Below are 24,218 nucleotides of genomic sequence, written 5' to 3'. Positions count from 1 at the left end.
AGCACGGGAGGCGTCTGCAGCCGTTGCCGTAGGTCACCAAAAGCCCGTTGCTGGTCTTCACCCCACACAAAGGGGACATCGTCTCTCGTAAGATGTGTCAATGGCCATGCGATACGCGAAAATTCCGCAACAAACCGTCGGTAGTAGGCGCAAAGGCCCAGAAAACGTCGCATTGCCTTTTTATTTGGTGGCGTTGGGTTATTAGCGACGGCAGAGATTTTAACAGAGTAAGGTCGGACACCTTCACGACTAACAACGTGACCAAGAAATTGAAGTTCTTCAAAATCAAAATGGCACTTTTCAGGTTTCAAAGTTAGACCAGCTGAGCGTATTCCTTCAAAGACCGTCTTTAGTCTCTGTGAGTGTTCCTCGAACGTGACGGAGAAAACAATCCCGTCGTCGAGGTACACCAGACAGGTTTGCCATTTGAGGCCTGAGAGCACCGTGTCCATTAGTGATTTAAACGTTGCTGGCGCAGACCACAAACCGGAGGGGAGCACCTGAAATTCATAAAGTTCGTCGGGCGTGGCAAAAGCGGTCTTCTCACAGTCTCTCTCATCAACTTCTATTTGTCAGTAGCCGCTTTTCAACCCCGTCGACGAAAAGTAATATGCGTGTCGTAGCCTGTGCAGTGAATCGTCGATACGCGTTAGCGTATCGGCGATTCTTTCTGCCGTCCTTCTTTTTCACCAATACGACAGGCGATGCCCAAGGACTCTTAGAGGGCCGAATAACTCCGTCCTCAAGCATGGTCTTCACTTGTGTTTATGTTGCCTCGCGCTCATTAGGTGCTACACGATAAGGATTCTGCCGAATTGGTCTGGCATCGGCTTCGGTGACAATACGGTGCTTAGTGAGCGGCGTCTGCCTAACTCGTGGCGTGGATGAGAAGCAGCTCTTAAACTCATAGATGCGCTCAAGAAGGCTGTTGCGTTCCACGTGCGATAAGGTGGGAATGATGTCAACCACAGGGGCAGGCACAATCACGGTGGACGTCGCGTGCTCCACTGAGAGGCAGTCCTGTATTGAAGTAAATTCATCGAAGTAAGCAACAGCCGTGCCTTTAACAATGTGCCGACGTTCCCTGGTAAAATCCATCAGCTGGATTTCAGCATGTCTGTCGTGTACGTCAATTACGACCCTGGCGATGGAAACCCCTTGACTCATTTTCAGTGCGTCGATGTGTTCAGCGACGCCAGTCCCGGTGTTCAAGTTGTCGCAGATTACAGGTACAAGGGAACAGCTTCGCTGCGGAAGCGTGACGTCGTCGTCGGCGATACGTAAGCGGGGTCGCTGGCGTTCCGCGGGGTCGACGTCGTCTGAGCTCGTAGAAAATGTGAGGACGAGGTCACGGACATTAATAACTGCACCGTACTCTCTCATGAAATCCATCCCCAATATAAGTTCCTTACAATACTCAAAGAAAATGACGAGGGTGGCGACAAAGGTAGCACCGGCGATTACTATCCTGGCTGTGCATTTTCCAACCGGCGTCATCAACTGGCCGCCGGCAGTTCTGATGTTGGGCCCGGTCCACGGCGTCTTCACGTTTCTCAGTCTATCGGCCAGCTTTTTACTTATTATCAAAAAATGCGAACCAGTGTCGACGAGAGCGGCCACTTGGTGGCCGTCAGTGCGAACGACAAGATCGGCGCTGACGGCGTCGGTTACAGGGGGTGTGTTTGGAGTCGTCGGAGTTGTAGAGTCGTCGATCGTCGGAGATGGGGCTCTTGATTATCTAGCCTGCTTGCAACCTCACCCCCGGAGGTCGATGCGTCTATTTTCCCCGGCGCGGGCTTGGGGACCTGCCCCTAGAGGCGTCAGAAAAATCGCGACGGGTCGGTGAGGTGTAACGAGCCGGAGAAGGGGAACGCCATCGAGGCGTCGTTGAACCTTCTCGCCGAAAGTTTGTAGAATTTTCGTCGTAGCCACGTGCAGCATCAGATACAGGGTAATTGCAGTTGGGAAATCTTGCATACCCACCCGCGCGGTAGTGGCACGCGCGGTAAACATGTCCTGCTTCGCCGCAATGAAAGCTAAGCGGCCGGCGGTCAGTGGTGCGCCACAAATCGGTCTTGCGAAGTGGGTAGCCGGCAGAGCATTCACTGTAGAGACGAGGCGCAGCGATCGACTGGCGGTGATAATGCATAGTTGGCGGCGGCTGTGATTGTCGAAAATATGGCCTCGGGGGTGGTGGTGATGGCTGCATCGTAGTGGTCGACGGTGTCAGCAGCATCGAAGTGGCAGGAGGTGAACGACGGACAGCTTCCGCGTAGGTTAATCGTCGCGGCACCGCCTGCCAGTCGGGCGACGAAAAGGTCTCTCGAACTTCCTCCCGAACGATATCAGCGACAGCAGCCACCGCTGGTGCCATGGGAGAGATCCCTAGCTGCCAGATCTCCTCTCGCCCAATCTCTCGGATTACTTCACGCAGAGACGTGCTGCAGCTCTCAGGTAGAATTGAAGCATTCACCGGCGAACTCTTGCGGTCATATTGGCGGTACCGTTGCTGTAGTGCCCGTTCTATAGCGGTAGCCTCCTTGGTAAATTCGGCCACTGTCGTCGGTGGGTTCCTCACGAGCCCGGCAAACAGTTCCTCCTTCACTCCGCGCAAGAGATAGCGCAACATTTTTTCTTCAGCCACCTCAGGGTCTGCTCTGCGGAAAAGGCGGGTCATGTCTTCTGCAAACATGGCAACGCTCTCGTTTGGTTTTTGAACACGGGATTCGAGTAGGCGCTGCGCGTTGTCTCTTCTGTCGGTACTAGTTAACGTGTCTAGCAGCTGGGTGCGGAAGGTTTCCCACGTGGTCAAACTTCTCTCCAGGTTCACAGACCACGTTCGCGCACTGTCTTGAAGCGCGAAATAAACATTAGAGAGCTTTTGCTGAGAGCCCCAGTCATTCTAACTGGCGACACGCTCAAATTGGTCCAGCCAATCTTCGACATATTCAAAGGTGTCGCCATGGAAACTTTCTGGTATCTTAGGATTCTGCAGCGTCACCTGCGATGGATTTGCAGTAGCCATGGCGGAAGTAGGTAGACGCGTTCCAGCAGGGTCATGCAAAGGGTTGAACTCAGGCGTCAGGCCTAGCAGGCGGCGACTGTACCGGTGAAACGGAGTTTCGACGAACGAAGGTGATTCCGCTTTCGAGGTATGGCTCCGCGAAGGGGTGCCGAGCATGAGGCAATCCTACCCAGCACCTCCACCAGTGTCGCAGCCTAGTAGGAGACGGGAAAGCCGGCGTAGAGGACGTATGAAAGCACTTTATCAGATCAGTCAACGCGACGTCAGTGTCGTCTCTGTTTTTCCACTCGCACGCTACTTCAGCGTTGTTCTCATCGCCTGGCAAATACCCGCGGCGACCATATAGGAGGTGGCAATATTCGCAATCAGATGGGGCATGCGAATGCTGCAGAAAAGATTCGGAGATGACTGAGCTCACTTCGCTTTTTTTTTTAATAAAATTGATATGATCAGTGATGCCGAGTTTCGTTTCTGGAAAAGCAGGCCAACGTAGTTAGCTTTCTGAAGGATAAAGCGTTTCATTTTAGAAAACATCGGGAGCAAGCTATATAGGTCTGGTTTCTTTATAAATTTCATTAAACCTTTTCATTCCCTTAGCCATACTTGACAATTGCATGGGATGGAAATGTATTGTGTTCGGGGCACTCTCCTAGCTATACATAAGTCATATTTGCTAGGTAGATATTAATGCATGTTTTTGCTAAACTATAACTCATATTCAGTGCAACTAGTAGAGGTATACCGCAGGGAAGCGTATCAGGTCCCCCATTTTTAACACCCCAATACATAAATGACATTTTAAACATTTACAAAACAGTGCAACTTATGATCCAATGATGCCACCGGTCTGTCTGGCTAAAATGAATATAGGTTTGCAGAAAGATGTAATCAGTTATTAACTAACATCAACGATGGTGACTATCAAATATATTTGAAGTTAACCCAAGTAAATCTGCGGTAATCACTAAAAACAAGACATTGAAAACTAAAGCAGATATTGTCACATGGTAGTGACGTATAAAGAACACAGTAGGAGAACTGTGGAAGATGAAACTAACTTTTATTGGGCGAACTTGTACCCGAACACGGCCGCCAGGCTGGTACTGGACGTAGCGGCGTCGGAGGTTGTAGTTTCGGCTGTCGATAGGCTGCTGGTTCTTAATCCGTAGGCAGGCGAGTTGTCGGGCTTCTTCGGCGCGCTGGAGATAGGTAGTGACGTCAAGATTCTCTTCGTCGGTGACGTGCGGTAGCATGGTGTCGAGAGTCGTCGTTGGGTTCCTGCCGTAAACCACCTTGAACAGCGTGATATGTGTTGTTTCTTGCACCGCTATTTTATAAGCAAAGGTTACGTATGGCAGGACCGAGTCCCACGTCTTGTGCTCGACGTCGACGTACATTGCTGCCATGTCGGCGAGGGTCTTGTTCAGGCGCTCCGTGAGACCATCCGTCTGCGGGCGTTAGGGAGTTGTCCTCCTGTGGCTTGTCTGGCTGCGCTGCAGAATGCCTTGGGTGAGCTCTCCTGTAAAGGCCATTCCTCTGTCGGTGACGAGGACTTGTGTGGCACCATGTTGCTAACGTTCTCAGCAGGACGTTCTCGACGAAAAATTTCGCCACTTCTGATGCGCTGCCTTTCGGTGGAGATTTAGTTTCAGCGAAGCGGGCGAGATAGTCCGTCACCAAGATTATCCACTTATTTCCGGATGTTGATGTCGAAAACGCTCTCAACAAATCCATCCCGACCTGGTGAAATGGTCGGCAAGGAGGTAAGATCGGCTGTGGTAATCCTGCTGGCCTTGCCAGTGGTGTCTTGCGTCACTGACTGTCTGGGCATGTCTTGACGTAACGGGCGACGTCGGTGGTCAGACGCGCCCAGTAATACCTCTTCTGTATATTCAACAGCGTTCGCGAGAATACGAGGTGCCCAGCGATTGGATCATTATGTAGGACGTGCAGTACTTCTGGACGCAGCGCTGACGGAACACCAAGAATGTAGTTGGCACGGACTGGTGAGTTCTTCACGAGCAGGGGTTTTTTTAGCGTGAACGAAGACAATCCGCTCTTAAATGTCCTAGTGATAACGTCAGTGTTGCCTTAAAATTATCGATGAGGCCATTTAGCTCCGGGTCTGCTCGTTGCTGTTTAGTGAAATCTTACGCTCTTATTATTGCAAGGAAGGCGTTGTCGTCCTCGCCGTCTTACGGCGGGGTATCGATGGGGGCGCGTTAGAGGCAATTGGCGTCAGAGTGTTTTCGCCCGGACTTGTAGATTACCGTGAAGTCATATTCTTGCAGTTTGAGGCTCCACCGCACCAGCAGTCCTGAAGGGTCCGTTAAGTTAGCTAGCCAACACAACGCGTGATGGTCGCCGGCGACATTGAAAGGCCTGCCATATAGGTATGAGCGTAATTTTTCTGTAGCCAAAATGATGGCGAGGCATTCCTTTTCAGTCGTAGAATAATCGCGTTTCGCTTTTGACAGCGACCGGCTAGCTTAAAATATCACCCGTTCAAGTCCGTCTTTCCTATGGACTAGGGCGGCACCGAGGCCTAGGCTAGTGGCATCAGTGTGAATTTCGGTATTGGCGTCTTCGTCAAAGTGTGCAAGTACGCGCGGCGACTGCATACGTCGCTTGAGTTCGTGAAATGTGTCGGCCTGCGACGTTTTCCACTTGAACTCGACACCGAATTTGGTTAGATGCGTTAGTGGCTCCGCGATAAGTGAAAAGTCCTTGACGAAGCGCCTATAGTAGGCAACCATGCGAAGGAATCTACGCACGGCCTTCTTGTCAATGGGCCGTGGGAACTTTGCGATGGCAGCTGTCTTCTGTGGGTCGGGGCGTACTCCACATTTGCTGATGACGTGGCCTAGGAACAGACGCTCATCGTAAACGGAGCGGGACATTTCCGGCTTCAGAGTGAGCCTTGATAATTTCATTGCGTCTAATACTGTCGCAAGCCGCCTAAGGTGATCGTCGAAATTTCAGGCTCAGACAACGACGTCATCGAAGTAAACAAGACACGTCTGCCACTTCAATCCTGCTAACACCGTTTGGATTTAGGTCGAAGTCTGTTTCGGGAACTATGGTTGTTGGGGAAGATGCGGTAAAATCCGAGAGGACAAAGTCATTGCTGGTTTCTACAATATCCTCGATGTACGCGATTGCTCATATGCTTGTACTCTTGGCTGAAGTTGGTTAGCATCACTTCCGCTTTTCCTCCATGCAGTGCAGCGATCCCTGTCGCTACACAAATTTCACGGTGGAGTTGTAGACACTGGTCACCCTCGATCATGCTTTCTACGTCAGAGGTTGTTTCGCTGCCGCTCAAGGCACTCACAAGCACACTCAAGGCATGTTGACTACGAGAGCTCTCCGGCGCTACCCTTTATCTTCCGACAGCGTTAAAGGTTTCGACTTCCGGTCGATGACTGCGCCGTGTTGGTTCAGGAAGACCATGCCGAGAATGACGTCTCGAGAACGCTGTTGGAGGATAACGAAGGTGGCAGGATAAGTCCGGTCATGAACGGTAATTATTGCCGTGCAGATTCCACTTGGCGTAATGAGACGTACTATAGCGGTCCGAATTTAAGGGCCCTCCCATGCAGACTTAACTTTCGTCAACTGGGTGGCGATGTGTGCACTCATAACGCAGTAATCGGCCCCTGTGTCAACTAAGGTGGTGACTGCGTGGGCGTCGAGAAGCACGTCGAGGTCGGTTGCTTTTGGCTTGCGTTATAGATAGGTCTTGGCGTCGGATCACGGCTGCGTCGCGTTAACCTGTGGCTGTTACGTGACGTCGTGCGGTCGTATTTCGTCGTCGTGTTCTTTGCTGCTAGACTTCGTCGGGACAGCGGCGTGTAGTTCTTATGTCGTCGAGGTAGTTTCTTCGGTGTGCTCGTCGGCAGCGTAGGATCTTCGTCAGTTGGACGAACAGCAACCGCACCTCCATCGGTTGCTGCTTTTAGTTTTCCGGGTATCGTCTCGCAAAGCAGCCCCGTGCTGGGGCAGTGTGTGGACGGCGCTGCGACGACAGGTTATGGCGAACGGGACGGTTGTCGAGAGCTCCACTGAGTAATGCCTGGGTGGTCGGTGATATTGCGAGGTCGTTAACCATGCGGCGGGCGCGGAGCGTTGATGGCGAACTCTTGTACTCCCATTGCGCGGTATGAGCATCGGCGGTAGATATGTATGGCTTCCCGGCTTCCCCGCATTGATAGCAAAGCGGGCGATGGTCGGGGGCACCCCAAATTTCGGTCTGGCTGGCGTAGCTGCACAAGGCTACGGGTGGGCCTGCTGGCGGCGGTGGCGATGGACGACGGAATTACGGCGTTGCAGGCCTCAGAAGCGGTCACCGAGGGGGATCTTGACGACGGGCGACGGTGGCTTAGGTCATAGCTTCCGGCATGAGAAGCGAAGATTCGGGCTGCACTTCGGTAACGCCCAGTGACTGTCAAAGTTCGTCCTTGATGACGTCAGTGACTGAGGACACCTGAGGTTGCGACGAAGGAAACATCTTGCGCAGTTCGCACAAAATGGCACTGATGGTTTCTTGGAGATCACTGGAGCCCAGTGTTTCAATAGCGCCCTGCGGCATGAGTACTTGGCGGTTATATGGCCTAGTGCGCAATTCTAGAGTTTTCTAAATAACCGTTGCCTCTGTCAGGAACTTCGCTACGGTCTTCGGTGGGTTTCGGATCAGTGCGGCGAAAAGGTATCGCTTTATGCCTCGAATCGAGAAACGCACTTTTTTCTCTTCGGACATTTCCGGGTCAGCGTGCCGGAAAAGACAGGTCATCTCTTCTGTGAAGTTGGCGATGGTCTCATTGCGTAGTTTCCCTCGGATTTCCAGCAGAACTTCGGCCCTTTCCTTTCAGACAACGCTCGTGAACGTCTTGAGGAAGTTAGGGCAGAAGAGGTCCCATTTTGTAAGGGTGACTCCCGGTTCTCGAACCAAGTCCTCGCGGCATCATCCCAGGAGAAGTGCACATGTCGTAACCAATCCTTAGAGCTCAGGTTGCTGCAGGTCGATACTTTTAAAGGTTTCGAACCAGGACTTCGGATCCTCCGACGTGGCTCCATGGAAGATAGGGGGCTCTCTGGGTTGTTGCAGTACGATAGGCCATTCTGGTTGTCTTGGCCAAAATCTTTGTCTTCTCAGGTAGAAGTCCCTCCTCCGGGGGCAGCTGTTGTAGACAGTGGCTTGCTCGATGGTCTGGGACAAAGTTGGAGTTCTTTTTACGGTCCGGGCTTGGCTCACGGCTTGTCGGGAGCGCCCGGTACATGAACGATAGCAACCTCCACCACAGTTCACGTGGTAGTGACGTATGAAAAACACAGTAGCAATAATCTGGAAGACGAAACCAACTTTTACTAGATGAACATGTGCCCACTAAAACAGGCAACACTTAAAGAACGGCTAACACAGTCGGCGATCGTCAAAATCTGATCAGCGGGCAAGCGCATCGGCTTTTATACATCAGTAGTCGGGGGAATGTTCCATAGTAATCACTGGGACCCGCCTGACTTCCACAAAGTTCTACACTATTCGCGTCACGCATTCACGCAATCAGATTACACGAGATTAGGTGACAGACATCGGTTGGAACCATTGATAATGATCCAGAAATTTTTGATACATGCAGGTGCGTCCTGCGCTGTGCGATAACGTTTATTAGGCAGTGAAACGCAGGCACCCGATAAAGATAAACAAGAACACGTGTCAATATTATATGCGCAGAACATAAAATTGACATTGTTGATGAAAGCGAGATGCTTGGTGCAGCTGTACTCAGCCGAAGACGTCATATGAAACTCCGGACGCCTTTGACTGAGCATGGCAAGGCAAATTATTGCACTGCTCGCACCCTGTCGGGGTGTCGTTGAACACCGGTAGCACTGGCATAGGTGACCGAGCATATGTATTTGGCGTCGCCCGAAGCGACAATTGGCTGAGTTCAGCTCCCATCCATTTATCTGCGAAAACGACCGATAATAGGATGAGGTGGACGTAAAACGTAGGCCAGTAGGCAAGGGTATCGTCTCAATAGCATAGACTGACGAAAACCTATATCCCCGCGGTAGAGAGTATATCATACGTTCGAAAGTTTCTTGGCCATTGGTACAGGCCACCTGGACTAAGAAAGCTTTTTTTCGTGGTCGATAGGGTCGACTGAAATCTACCAAAAGACGGTCGGTAGCCGAAAAATGCTCCATGAAGGTAGTCGAGAGCGTCATCGATGTGAGGAAGACGGTAGACGTCGTTATGAGTTGCATTGCTCAGATTCTGATAATACATGCAAAAGCACAACTGCCGTCTTTATTTTAATGCGATAGCAGTTATATGGACACTCCAGCCGCATATCTGCCGTCACCGCCGTCGCCGTCGCCGTGATGTTCCGCACAAAGTGCAAGGCAGATAACACCATCGCCGCGCGTCGTATGCTGTAAGTGCTAGTGAAAGCACTCGAGAAATGCCGAGGAGCGTGGTTCCGTCTGGCGCGCGCAAAGAAAGTTGAGAGCAAACGCGCCATCTTCGTCGCGCGAAAGGCCGTGGAAGGATGGGAGGGATGGCGGGGGTTGCGGATGTTGTGCTGTTGCAGCAACTGTACATTTTGCGACTAGGTGCCGAAGGGACCAACGATTGCAGCTCAATCTCATGCGCCAGATATCGAGTAAAGGGGGCGAGCAGGGCGACTTCGGCTCCGCCAACAAATTTCTAATTTGCATGGCCGCGCATGGTCCCGCACGCCGTATCTTGAAAGGGATATCTGTGCACCCTGTGTTCTCGCCACTCTTGCGTTGAAACGATAGACAGCAGAAAGATGACTTCGTTCGCTACTGCTTCGGCCGCCCTTTCTCAAACTTGTGTATTGAATGCGAGTGTCCGCGCTCTTCGGGTGTAATGTGTTCATGTTTGCTTTTGCGCAATGACACGAGGTGCTTGTTAATTCAGTTAGTAAGCGAATGTTTTCAAGTTTACACGGCCGATAAAACCATTATGCTTGCTTTGTATGGCTGTATACTAATTCGCTATTGATATCGACATTTGGCCTTTCAGGTGAAACTGCAACTTTTTCCCGGGAACGACAAGGGAGGCCAACGACCTAGATCAAGGTACGATGACCTCTTCTTTATTAATTTTGTTGACGTAGCTCTTGTTGACTTCACATTCGCGAAAGGGTACGTGATACGAATGTGGCGTATAGAATTGGCGTCAGCAGTGTCGATTCGATGATTCACGACACATGTTTGACCTAGAGGGTAGTCATACAATATAAAGATGTCCCAATAGGACACCATGACGCCGTAGAGGTCTTTAGCTTCCGCCGGGGCCATATCATGAACAGATCAGCTTGTGAAAGTCGCCGGGAGACGAAGAAGAGTAATTGACGGATCGAAAACTGACTGTGGCTCAGCTCGGCTATGGCAGGATATACGTAGCAAAACCTAAGGCATAGCATGGTTAGCCTTGGTTAATCTTGATTGCAAGTCCAGGTTAGTCTGGTTGTCTAGCTATGTTGCGGCGTTTAGCCAGTCGTTCGGTGCGCTGTTCGTCATTTTCCTAGGCAATTCGTTTCCTCTTCATCTCGTTACGATTTAGATTCCAGGTCTCCTCCTGCTTATGGGAATTGTCGCCGTCCAAACTGCCGCCTTATCTGTGGTCGTGGTGCACGTGAGCGCTCCTTTACAATCCTCCGACATGTTATCAGGCATGCGACGCAGCTGGCGGAGTGAGCGGAGGCGAGCGCAACGACGAGGAATGTGGGGTGACGTCATACCAAACGGCGGCGGCGGAAGAGCGCGGCGCTGCGCAGCGGCGCAACACCTGCGGCACGGTGCTACTAGGGGCACATGCGCAGTGGTGACTAGGAAGCGAGAGAGAGAGAAATATCCGCGGCGAAGCGCGCGTTGTGACATCATGTGCCTTCTCGGAGCACCGCCACGCCGAGATCGCAAGTTCGCGGCCACTAAAGCTTTCACTTTAAAAACGCTGCGAAAGATCAGCATACAAAGAGGCAATTGTGTACTGTAGGGATGAAGCACAGAAATTGTGGCCAGCGGCGTCCGTAGAGGTATAATCTTAGTCAACAGGCTGAATTTCAGAACGGGAACGACCACCGTATTGTCAGCAACAGAAACAATGGTATTAGCAAGTGCGATATCTTGGGCTAAGATAACGTTGACAATAGGAGAAAAGAAGGAGTCGGGATCGCGAATATCGTGAAGACGTCAAAGTAACGCATATAGCAGCTTGAGGCGTCCAGCGAACGATGGTGGAGAGAGCATAGGTGTGGTGGTATTTCCGCTGGAGTATCGGGAAGATGCGGCAGCTCAAGCTGAAGAGCACCAGTAGCACAATCAATGAGGGAAGAATGAGTGGGCATAAGATACAATCCGAGGGTGTAGGCCATGGGGCACTTCTCAATGACGGCAAAATGGGCGGACGTAGGATGACCCGCAATTCCGACGCAGGTGCTTCACATCCCTACAACGGCAGGAGTCTCACCGTCAGTGACTCGCAGGATGCGTGATGCGGCAGCCGTGAGTACTTTATAATGACAACGACGAAGACCTGCGATGAATACACGGTTTCTATGAGCGCACAAATAGTGTCTCCATCAACCTCAACGGCTAACAAGGTCCGGGTAGTCGGCAGCGACAGAACCGGATATGAGGTGGACGTTGTCAATGCAGCTTCACATCTTGGGTAGTGCACTGATTAGTTTTCCTGGCAAGCACGGGCAGGGCTAAAGGGGGACGGCGGGCGATGGTCTGTAGATGAGCATGACTAGTGACCACGCGACGGCGGAAAGCAAGTGTTTATCCTTGTAGAAACATGAGCGTTGACGAAACACGATAGGGTTAAAGGTGGGAAGCCGCTTCTATCCAGACTGCGGTAAAGGGCACACGACGTTTGAGGCGGCGAGGACCTGAGGGTGGCGAAGTAACGGTTGGCGTGGTCGATACGGCGACAATTAAAGCATAGCGGTGGATCGCCAGGGCTACTCCACGCAGCAGTGTCGCGATATTATGTAGGTAATGACTGCTCTCGATAGGATGAGAGCGTACGCCAATAACTTTGTGTTCAGCTCCAAACGATTCAGAATGAATGCTCGTGTAGGCGAGCTGCTGCTGTACAATAGCGTGGACAAATCGGATCGCAATCGAGTTCAAGTCCCCGGCGGGAAGTTTAGCAGAGGTCATAACTTCAATTTCGCGGCGTTCAATCTGAGTAAGTCGATGTGATGGAACTAAGGGCCGGACTGCCGTGTGGACTTCCAAAAGAAAATTATTGCCGTTTTGGGAAGCCGAGCAAACACGTCCAATGCGTTTTAGCCCCCTAAAATACTGGCACTCTTTTATAGCGGCATCGGCTGTATAAAACATTTTACGCATTTAAATATTGAAGGCGTCAATGCCAATCCCTTTCAAGATATTCGTAACCTCGTCCACTTTCGGTATCTCTGCATCGGCTGTTTGGCACAGTGATAACACGACTTTTATGTATGAGCTATAAGATTTTCTAAACGTCAGCGCACGGTATGCGAGCCCCTTTGTTGCACCTTTGGCCAGCGGGCTTCCCATACGAGTCACGTAGTTTTTCTTTGGAGGTATCCCAGCTCCCAAGCTCACCTTTGTGGTTATCGAAGCATACTGTCGCAACGTCTCTGAAGCTAAATATTATGTCTACCAACATCTGGGTAGCTTTCCATCGCTTGTTAACACTCACATGCTCGTGCTTCTCCAAGTTGTCGTGGACTTTCGCTTTATCGGAACCACCGAACGTATCAGGATCCCCTGGATGCACCAGCACAACCACTCTGCATCTATTCTTAACGCGTCGCACATTCTCAGGACGCATTAAACCTCCCTGACAGAGAACAACCATCTTAAAAACATTTTCACGGAATCGCCAAGAGTGGTCTATCGTCGCTCTAGGAATCTCCGTGACCTACTAATCTCTTCAAAGAATAAAGCGATTCTTCCTGCTCTTTGTTATGCCTGCAGCAAGCCCCGCTGTAAAGTTTAAAAACAAGCAAGGGGCTGACCGACGGAATAGCACACTGTGGTGTAAAGTTTGTAAACAGGGATATGGTGCCTCAGAAAGGCTGGCCAACGTTTCGATAGGAGGACCTATCTTCGTCAAAGGCGGCCTCGTCATCCTCGGCGTGTTAGTTTTAAAGGGTTAGTGCAGTGACGTCACGTGTGGATGTTGTCGCTGGCGGCTGGTTTTAAATACAGAGACTACCACAGGAAACAAGCGCTGTCGTCCGATGTCTGTGAGCTTCATTCCCAAGACGAGGGGACAAGAGCGTGAGAGTGGGCACGCGGGGAGAAAAGAAAAGAAGCAAAAGCAGAAAAAACAGGGAAAAGAAGAAAAAAGAGAAAAAGGGGGGGAAGCCAGGGCGGCACTAAGACTGAAAAAAGGGGGAGAGTGAAAGAAATAGAAAGAGAAAAACAAATTTTTAAGATAGACAGGTGCTTGGGAGCGTGTTGGGATGCGAGAGGTTAGGAAGCATTCACGGGGAGTCGTTGGCGCATGTTTTTGTGGCATTAGAAGGGCCGGTCAGGCGGTCAGTGCGCGAGTGACACAAAAGACAACCCCCCCCCCCCCCACACACACACACACACAAAAAAAATAACATGAGTTGAAAGTGACTTGAGTAGCAAGCAGCAATACGTCGAGTAATTTTGAAATAGTTAAGATGGCGACGAGGAGTCTGCGGTGCAATGTATGGGGTGACTGAAAGGCAGCGGCATGGTCTTTCAAGGGGCATTGCCCCAGTCGCTCAACGTAGGTGTCGTTACGGCGGCATCCAGAAATGGCGATACTCTAGATTGAGGCGCCGGAAAAGGCATATTGACTTCGGAATGTGTTGATGAGGGGGTTTCAAAAAAATAGATTAAAAGAAAAAGGAAGGGAAAAGAGAGGGGGGACGGGGGACCGAAACCGGAATAACAAACAGGAGGGTCACGCGCGCAGAAGCGGGTGGGGGCAAGTGTACATGGAAGAAGGGGGTCGTAAAGTTGGTATAGACGTAAAAACATGAAAGAGTACATCAAACTGAGTAGTAGGCAGGAAAAAATTTTTCGAAATGGAAGAGTAGGTGAGGTTAAGAATTAAGGTTAGCTGGTGGCCTAATGTGTTTTGTGTCTTGGTTCATGATATGAGAATTTCAGATTTAAGTTACCGCTTTTAAAGATTCTAAGTTGCCGCGTGCCAAATTAATTCCTGTCGGGTGTAGGCAATTAAACTTGTGTATGAGGTATGATTCCGTATACTTCCTATCGCGAGGGGAACGCAAATTTGTTTGTAGTATATAGAGCGTTGCTTTGTCAAATATATCACTATGTTCATTAAAGTGCCTGGCTACTGCTTTGGGTAAATTGTGTTTTGTGTCCGCGCGGTGACCATTGAGTCTTGTATTAATTTGTTGTCCAGTATCACCTATGTATTGTTTGCTACAAGCGGCGCATTCTAGACAGTACACTATGTTGCTTGATGTGCAGGTGAAAGCCGAAGTTACCTTGTGTCCGTAATTCGAAGCTGTATTTTTTACTGTTGTTGTAGATTGAATGTGTTTGCATGTAGAGCACCTGGGGCGGCCACAGGCATTGGTTCCCAACTTCCTCTTTGTCTATAGTTTGGCGTGCACAAGAACATCCTTAAAATTAGTGTTGCGTCTGTAGGCTACTCTGGGAGGGCCGGGAAAAATCTTAAGTTTCTGGTTGCTGGTGAGAATTGGGTAGTATTTACTGAGGATGTTATTCACGTTTGGGAGTGCGTTTGAGAAATTAGTAGTAAGAAGAGGCGTTCTTGTTCTTGTGATCCTCGGGCGGGGCTTGAGGACCTCGGCTCGATCAAGTGTGGTTGCAGCGATGCAGGCTGTTTGAAGGTCACTGTTTCGGTGGTTCCTGTTCAATAGGATTTCTTTAAGGTGATCGAGTCCATCTATGTAGTCTTGATTTCCAACGCAAATGCGACGTAGTCGTGTGCTGTGGCCTTTAAAGATACCTTGTTTGCAATGTCTGGGATGGTGGCTGGTATATTCTAGGTACTGTTGTTTGTCGAAAGGTTTCCTATACAGCGTAGACTTTAGCTTACCATTGTTAATGTATATTGTTGTGTCCAGAAAGTTTATGCATTCAGTTGAGGATTCTGATGTGAATTTTATTGCTGGGTGAATAGAGTTTAGAAATGCTACACATTTATCTAGACTATCTTGACCATGTCCCCAGATTATGAGTATGTCGTCTATGTATCGTAGGTATGTGTGGGGCTTGGTAGTGCAGCGCGATAGGAAACCTGTTTCTAGAATCCCCATAAATATGTTCGCGTGGGTTGGTGCAAAAGGCGTAGCTATGCTTGTACCATGTATCTGTAGGTAGTAACTCTCTTCAAATTCGAAGTAGTTATGTGTTAGAACTAATTCAAGGAGAGACAAGTAGACTTCAGTAGAGTGTTGTGCATTGTGTATAGACAGCGTTTGTTTTATCGAAGATAAACCATCAGGGATTGGAATGTTGGTGTACAGCGCCGTGACGTCTAGTGTTGCGAGAATTGTGTTGTGGGGTAGTGTGCCTTTAGTATTAATGTCCTCTATAATTCTCAGCAGGTGGGGCGTATCTTGTACAAATGACGGAAGTGCTTTTGGCAAGTCACCAAGGTAGTGGTTAAGGAATGTGGCGATGCTCTCTGTCGGAGTGTTGTTGTTTCATACTATCGGACGGCCTAGGATAATCGCAGTGTATAGTTCAGCGGATGGAACTTTATGAATTTTCGGAAGGAGGTAAAAACGCCCGGCCGTTTCGTTGCTTGGTTTATTCTGGCGGTGTATTCTGTATTGTATTCTGACGGTGTTATCAATTCATCAGCCAAAAGTGATTTTAGCCTGTTGGTAATTGTCACTGTGTAGGACAATGCCGGATCGTCATCTAGTTTGCGGTAATGTTCTGGGTTGTTTAGTTGTCTGTAAGCCTCGTGCTTGTATTTTTCTATTGGCCAAATAGCTATACTTCCACCCATACCTGCCTCCTTAATAACAATGTCATTCCGGCAACTCAGATTTGAAATGATATGACTCTCCGACGCAGTTATGTTTTTAGGTCGCTTAGATGTCTTGGATTGGCTTATAATTTCTTTAGTGACAGTTTTAAGGTGTATGTCAAGTTCTATGGCTTGTTCTGGTTCGGGAGTCCAAGTGGATTGGGCTCTAAGTGGTGTCGTCCCGGTGTCTGGTGTGTCTGCAAAAAAGTGTCGGAAACGTATTCGTCGAGAGAATTCTGAGAGGTCCTTATGAAGCTCGAATTCATTTATTGTGTTGTTCGTGGGGCAATAGTTTAGGCCCTTGCTGAGTGCGTCTATTTCTTTATGTCTTAATGTTCTTGAAATGTCTATAACATTGGAGCGGTTTAGTTCTGTGGAAGTTTCCTTCCTGTATGGTACTTCTAAACTCGAGGTCCCTCTTGTCGGCGTGTGGTGGCTCTTTGGCTGGAAGGTTGTTTTTTTGATTAAAATTTGCTTTTCTTCTTTGTTTTTGAACCAATTTTCTAGACTGTTTTTCGTCGTAATGTTCTAAATCTCTCTTCTCATCTGGTGTCAGGGTTAGGTTCCGAATTCTGTGGCTAAAAGTTTCGATTTGCTCTTTGCAGTGTTCCTTGAGGATATTCAAAAGTGAAAGTGAGGCATTGTGTAATGTTGTTTGCCAGTTTGCACGATGGTGTGGTGGGAGTGTTCCTAGAGCTGGTACAGCCTTCAGTGTTAGACCTTTAGGAATTATATTTTTCTCTGTGCAGATTGTGTAGGTTTTCAGATGGGAGGTGCAGCTCACACGTTTTTAGGTATGTTTTCTAGCCTGTAGGAATTCGGTGCTTCGTGGCAGTGAAGAGTTATTGATTTGCGATGTCTGTCATTTCCTTGTCTTTTTGCGGGTAGGCTTGCGTGGGGTGTTTTTCTGTTCGGCCGGTTTATTATCGTATGCCTGGCTTAATTCGATCTCGGTCTCTGTTTGACTTTGTGTGTGTGCAGGCAGGCGTGTGAGAGTCTGTGTGAAGATTTCGGTGGTGGGTTTTCTGTTGTCTGTTGCAGTTGTGTCTGTTTACACTGTGGTTGATGTCATTTTCGGTGTAGTGTGTGCCTTGTGGTCCTTTTCACATTCCGCTGTCTGTGTTCCAACTGTTCTTGTGGTGACTGTTTCAATTGTGCAGTGGCTTGTTTCACATTCCACTGTCTGTGCTCCCTGTGTTGTCGAAGTGACTGTCGCAGTTGTGCTGTTCGCGGTGGTACGCTCCGCAGAGTTGGTGGGGGTGGTATTTGAGGTGGAATTTAAAAGAGTTTTTCTGTACTTGTCCTTAATAAAGGACTTGATGTGTTGGGAAAATAGCTTTATTCCGCTGCGGTTTAAGTGGAAACCGTCCCAAGCTAGGTGTTCGTGTGGTGCTTCGTGTATTTCTGCGTGGCGCATGGTGTCAATATTCTTATGGACGTGTTCTAAGTTTAAAATTAATGAGTTGAGCTTGTTAATCTCCTCATTGTGCTTCATGAGTGCATTAGTTTGGTAGATTAGTTGGCGGTGTTTGTTTTGTAGGCGGGGAGCTACAGTCGTTATAGCTATATGTGCGTTTGGGCGAGCGGCTTGAATCATACTTATTACGTCGCTCATGGACACTATCGTGTCCGCGGCGCTTTGTGTTCTTAGGTTGTTTCTGCCTACATTGATAAGCTTGTACACAATAAGCTCACAGAAGACTCCTAGAAGCACAGCATCCAATTTTTCAGTTAATGTCAACGGCAACTTCACTTGCGATAGTACTAACATAATCTCTCTGCATGAATGTTCAGCGTGTCATATACAGCACATTCGTCACACTCAAACATCTTTTTGTATGTCATTCAACACCCACAAAGCACACGTTAACAGCTTGCCGCACCTGCCATTATGTAAACATGTTCGACTGCCGGGTCATACGTTTGACAACATGAATGTAACAGTAATACAATCAGGTTTCAAATCGCACCATGCTCAATTAGTACGAGAATCCTTCCTCATTCATAAATTTAACACTGTGTCATCCGGCATCAACGAGAGCGCAGGAAAAATGTTGTTCCTTTCTGTCTTATTTTGATGTGTATGTTCTTGCACAGAATTCATAAAGCGTGCCAAATATATTTTTCCCTAGTTTTGCCATGTCGCAATTGATAGTGTCACGCACGAGTTGTCACCGCAGTGGACAAAAGGACGTTGGGAGGTGAAAAGGAGGTTCAAGTGCCTCAACTATAGGTAGATGGTGGTACCCTGGCTACTGAGCTACAACATTGTAGCTGTATATATTGTAAATACATATATTTTCTCCCCGTAACATTTTGGCGGACATGCGGGGTACTCTTGCCACAAGCCGGCCCTGGATCTTCGTAGCGGAAGTTACATCGGTTCCGCTGTTATGGCTGCTGACGCTGCCTCCGCCGCTAAGACGCCAGCAGACGTAGTGCTAAACCAGCTACGGCACCATGGAATATTCATCGGCACTAACAAGGTCGATGTTGAAGGCTTGCTGACGCCGTATGAACGCGTCGGTAAGCACAACAAGTGGGATGTCACACATTTGCTGGCCAACGTGATCTTTTACTTGGGAGGAGCCGCCAAGGTAAGGTTCGAGACGCATGAAGCCGACATTATAAGCTAGGACTTTTGCAAGGACAAGCTACGCGATCTTTTCTTAAGGCATGTGGGACGTCAAATAGAGGCCAAGCAAGAGCTAGCGTTTCTTGCTCAAATATTAACCGAATTGTACGTCGCGTATATTCAAGATGTTCTAGATCTCAGAAAAGCGAACGCGGACATGCTAGAGGCCGATGAAGTTGGACACATCTTGAAGGGGATCGCGGACGATGCGTTCAGCCTCCTGCTTTGCCGGAACTGCTCAACGGTTGAGTCCATCATTAAGGAATGCAGGAATTTCGAGCAAGCGAAGACCAAACGCATTGCACAACGCTTCGACCGACTTTCTAATAGGGCTGCCACTTCCTCCTGCAATGACCCTCCGGCATCACATCAGCCTACAAGGCCAAGCTTAAAACATGTCATCCGCGAAAAGACCGCCTTCGTCACCCCAGATGGTTCCTACCAACTTAAAGCTATGCCTTTCGGACTGTGTATTGCCCGTGCCACATTAGAGCGCATGGTTGACTCTATTCTGCACTGATGCAAATGGACCACATGCCCCTTGAGAAGACTAAATAAGTTGGCTCCAAGTTCTCGCTACCCCCATACGCATGACAACATGACCATCTTGCTCATTCAAGCTGTTGTCCGCCAAAAAATTGCACACACGGACGTCCAGTCTGCCTTCCGCCGACGTACCACCCCCACCGTTCCTGTCATTGCCTCTGCTGCATTTCGACAGTCGTTAAAGAATCCAAACCAGTACCCCTCTGAGTAGCGAACATCGGACGACAGGCCAATTTGCTTTGCTTTCTCCCGGTTCGGTCACATCTCCCGCCACTGTCGTAGTAGCCGCTGGTACACCTCGCCTCGATCATATGCTGATCGCCGCTTCGACCGAGACCCTCGGCCTCTCTGGCCCCTCTCTGAACCATACCATGCTAGCCTTCCCTCTCGGCAAACACTACTAGCCGCTTGCCCTCACCGCAACGCCGTTAGTCCCATGCGCCTACACCTTGACGTCCCTCGTCGCCGTCCTACGCGGGCCGCATCTCGGGAAGCTAAGCAATGCAGTCCCGGAGGTGAGGCTGCATTCACGACTCGGACTGCAAACCCTCTGCAAATCCTGCTGCTTGACCGAACCTTGTTGATTTTTTGTGGATGATGTATCCGTTCAAGCCCTCATCGATATTGGGGCTCAGGTGTCGGTTACGAGATCAGATCTTCGTAGGCGTCTCCGTAAAGCCCTGACACCTGCCGAGTCACCTGCCGTCCGAGTAGCTTATGGTAGTAGAACAGCCGTGATGGGAATGTGCGCCGCCCATGTTACCATTGCCAGCCGTCCAGTGTTAGTCCTGTTCACTGTACTGGCCGAGTGTCCGCACGAACTGATTATTGGAATTGACTATCTGACTTTCCGACCCGACCGACGACCACAAGTCCCGCCTTCGTTCTAGTGAATTTGTTCGACTGCAACCTGATACTGCCTCATACGTCCTCATGTCGCCTTCTCCACCACTTTGGGATGGTCCTTGCATTGTGTCCCCACTTTGCGACATCCTCCTGGCTCGTCAAATAGCACTTCCAAACTCAATTGTAACTCTTGTCAACAATCAAGCGTGGCTTCCTCTTCTGAACTTTGGTTCGTGTCTGCAAGTGCTTCCTGAGGGTGCATTTGTCCCTGAGCTGTCCCCTTTGCAAGACTGTGGAGTGGCTGCTCTTTCGCCCGAACCACGATTCGACACTGCTGTAGCGTGTGCCCCTCCAACTTCACGCAACGACAAGTTTACACCAATGATAGCTACTGATTTACGACCTGCTTACGCCGACGCCCTTCGCCGCATTCTGATGTCCTATGAATACAGCTTTGATTTTCGCAACCGCCCGCTAGGTCGACCCCGTGTCGTCACCAATCTAAGCCACAGTGGTGGCGCTCATCCCATACACCGGTGGCTGTACCGTGCGTCAGCGGCTGAACGCTAGGAGATCAAAATGGAGGTGGACAAAATGCTCTCCATAGATATTATCGAGCATTCCTGCAGTCCTGGGGCGTCACCTGTCGTTTTGACTAAAAAGAAGGACAATACCTGGATATTTTTTACCAGTTACCGCCACCTCGATAAGATTACCAATAAGGACGTGTGTGCGCTTCCTCGTATTCATGACGCGCTTGACTGCTTACACGGTGTCAGTTATTTTTCGTCGATTGATTTGCGCTCTTGCTATTGGCAAGTCGTAGTGGATGAGCGAGATCGCGAAAACACGCTTTCGTCACCAAAGATTGTCTCTAACAGCATAAAGCTATGCCTTTCGGACTGTGTAATTCCCCTGCTACCTTCGAACACATGATTGAATCTCTTCTGTGCGGATTCAAATCGACCAGATGCCTCTGCTACCTTGATGACGTCATTGTTTTTTCACCGGCATTTGAGAGCCACCACCACCGACTCTCAGCTATCCTTGCTGTTTTTCGACGAGCTGGCCTACAACTCAATTCGGCAAAATGCCATTTCGGCCAGCGCCAAATACGAGAAATTTGCCACTTGGTTGACGCGGCTGGAATCAAGCCTATTCCTGATAAAGTTGTTGCTTTTGGTGAGTTTCTACTTCGGCGTCCTACCGATGTCCGAAGTTCTCTAGGGCTGAGTTCCAATTTTCGGGGACTCATCCAGAACATTGCCGAAATCCCTCATCCTCTCACAGACCACTTCAAGAAGGACACCACTTTTCGTTCGGGACCCGACCAGGCTGCATCATTTCAAACGCTTATCAGTCGCCTTATCAATACACCCATGTTGGTTTGCTTTGATCCGGATGCCTACACAGAAGTTCGCACTGGTGCCACCGGCCATAGCATTAGTGCTATCTCGTCACAACGACAACGGGACAACAATCGCGTGATCGTGTGTGCTAGCCGTCTTCTTTCAGCGCCAGAGCGCAGCTACTCCACAACAGAACGTGAATGCCTAGCCTTTGCTTTGTCCATTGCTAAGTTCCGTCCTCACCTGTTCGGTCGGCAGTTCACCGTCGTGACAGATCATGATGCCTTACGTTGGCTATCCGCACTACGAAAGCCAACAGGCCGTCATGGCCACTGGGAGTTACACCTGCAAGAGTACACCTTTTCCATGTCGTACAAATCTGGGAGGCTACATAAGGACGCCGGCTGCCTCTCTCGTTACCCTGTGGACCCTCCCGATGGCACCGAAACCGATACCTGCCTTTTGCCGATCTTCGACTTCTCACGCATCGCCGACGAGCAACGTCGTGACCCATATTCGCGATCCATCATGAAACGCTTTACCTCGGAGAAAAAGGGCGTTTCCCTCCATATGTTTGCTCTGCAGGACGGAACCTTATACCAGCGCAATATGCATCCACATGGTGCTGAACTGCTCCTCGTCGTTCCCAAGCATCTGCTCTCTACATTTCTCTCGCAGTTACACGATGTGCCAACCGCTGGTCATTTGGGTGTCTCCTGTACGTACGACCATGTGCGCAGGCGATTTTTCTGGTCTGAGCTATATTGCTCTGTTCGAAGCTAGGTCGCTGCCTGCGAGCTTTGCCAACACAGCAAATAGCCTTACTTGTCTCCCGTTGGACACCTTAAGCCTATAGATATCCCCAGTCTGCCATTTTACCGCGTCAGCCTGGACTTTCTTGGCCCATTTCCAACATCATCCTCGGTCAACAAGTGGGTTGCCGTTGCGACGGAATATACCTCGCATTATGCCATAATGCGGGCCCTCCCTACGAGCTGCGCAACTGATATGGCTGATTAGCTCCTCCATGAAGTGATCCTGCATCATGGTGCCCCACGTCACTGACTGATAGAAGCTGCTATTTTCTTTCATGGTTGTCGACGACCTTCTTCGCTCTTGCTCCACGTCCCAGAACTTCATGACGGCTTACCACCCACAGACAAACGGACTTACCGAGTGTCTCAACCTTACACTCACGGACATGCTCTCGATGTGAGTGTGTGATGATCACTGGGATTGCGATATCACCTTGCCCTTCGTGACGTTTGCATACAATTCGTCGCGTTCCGGTACGACTGGTTATTCTCCGATCTATCTAATATATGGCGGTGAACAACTCCTGCCATTAGACTCGCTGCTCGCTTCTGATGCCACCTCTCCCAAGTTCTATGCTCACGACGCCATGGCTCGCGCGGTCACAACACGTCGCATTGCTCGCGACCGTCCTGTGGCGTCTCAGACTATCCAAAAGCACTGTTATGAGAGACGTCGTCGGGACGTTCGTTTCAGCCCTGGGTCACTTGTCCTGCTTTGGTTACCCTCCCGTCGCGTCGGCCTTTGCGAAAAACTGCTGCCGCAATGCGTCGGGCCATATCGATTTATTCGCAATGTCACCAGCCTCACATATGAGATATCACCTGTGACTTTGACGTCTTCTATCCCGCCAAGAACTGATATCGTGCGTTTCGCGACTAAAGCCCTATAAGTCGCAGACTGATTTATCGCCTTAGGAAGCATCGAGACATGCTTCTTCACCGGGGGTTAATATCACGTTCGAGTTTGGGCCGCTGTGGACTAAAGGTCGTTGGGAGGTGAAGAGGAGGTTGAAGTGTCTCAACGATCGATAGATGGAAGTACCCTGGCTACTGAGCTACAACATTGCAACTGTATATATTGTAAATACATATATTTTCTCCCTGCAACAATACCGTTCTGTAACTTCATGTACAATCATCGTGACACCATAATGATATTTGATACATATCATTTAGCGTAACAAGTTACTTTTGCTGCTGCTGCACCGCAACTGAGCACTTCTCATTCGTGTATAAGCGTGCATATCAATTTCACCACCCTGCTGGAGGCATGTCCTTGCCAGCCAGGATGGACTGATCAAATAGAAATATTTGTTAAAAATGTTGTAAAACGGCGTGCGTCTAGCGACACTTACCGAACTTCATTGCGTCTGCTTTTCGTTTTGGTCTTGAACGTTGCACTACGTGTAGGTGGCAAAATACACAGCATATGCTATCAGGCGAGCACTACAATAGGGCTAAAGGCACTTCTGAGAGCACTGTTAAACCTAAAGGATGCAATGTTCTCAGCTATCAAGGCCTGAACTCACCTGACCTCTTCTAGTCCTGTCGTTCAAAGCTTCGTCAAATTTCCCTCTGCGAATGTAACATTCGAGGCAACAGACTGCTTGATATATCTAACGTCTCAATGAAAACGCAGCAAGAAACTAGGCGGAGCCTTACTTACTAAATGTCAGGCTACGGCTTATGTTGCTTTATTAATATTGCTTTTGGTTTTTTTCTCATACTGCCGCTTTTCTGGCTAACTACGCAGCTTCTTGCCCTGCTAGCATCTGAACATGACGGCTATCATCGACGCGAGTGAAAATGATCCATAACATTTAAAAAAATAGGGGAGAGGTGGCATTATTGGAAAAGGTTGAACCCGTGCGCAGCCCTTTATGAAGAACGGAACGCCGTACATTATTCTGTTTACAACAGAGGAACTGCCATAGGAATTTGTTTGATGTCCGACGTA

At 49.4% G+C, this 24,218-nt stretch overlaps 1 long non-coding RNA gene across 2 annotated transcripts in view; it reads right to left on the bottom strand.

The window, feature by feature from the left end:
* The window catches only part of LOC129381374 (uncharacterized), an 80,369-nt gene extending 56,491 nt beyond the window's left edge, over nucleotides 1-23,878 (bottom strand). For both annotated transcript variants that reach the window (XR_008609564.1, XR_011890886.1), the window contains exons 1-2: nucleotides 23,791-23,878; nucleotides 23,617-23,661 (exon numbers count right to left, since the gene is read on the bottom strand). This is a non-coding gene — a long non-coding RNA (uncharacterized lncRNA). The remainder of the gene's footprint in view (nucleotides 1-23,616; nucleotides 23,662-23,790) is intronic.
* Between the last annotated feature and the right edge of the window lie 340 nt (nucleotides 23,879-24,218).

This window comes from Dermacentor andersoni, chromosome 11 (genome assembly GCF_023375885.2).
Source record: "Dermacentor andersoni chromosome 11, qqDerAnde1_hic_scaffold, whole genome shotgun sequence".
NCBI lineage: Eukaryota > Metazoa > Arthropoda > Arachnida > Ixodida > Ixodidae > Dermacentor > Dermacentor andersoni.
The sequence above is the reverse complement of the archived record's forward strand: the minus strand, read 5'-3'. Positions and strand labels throughout refer to the sequence as shown.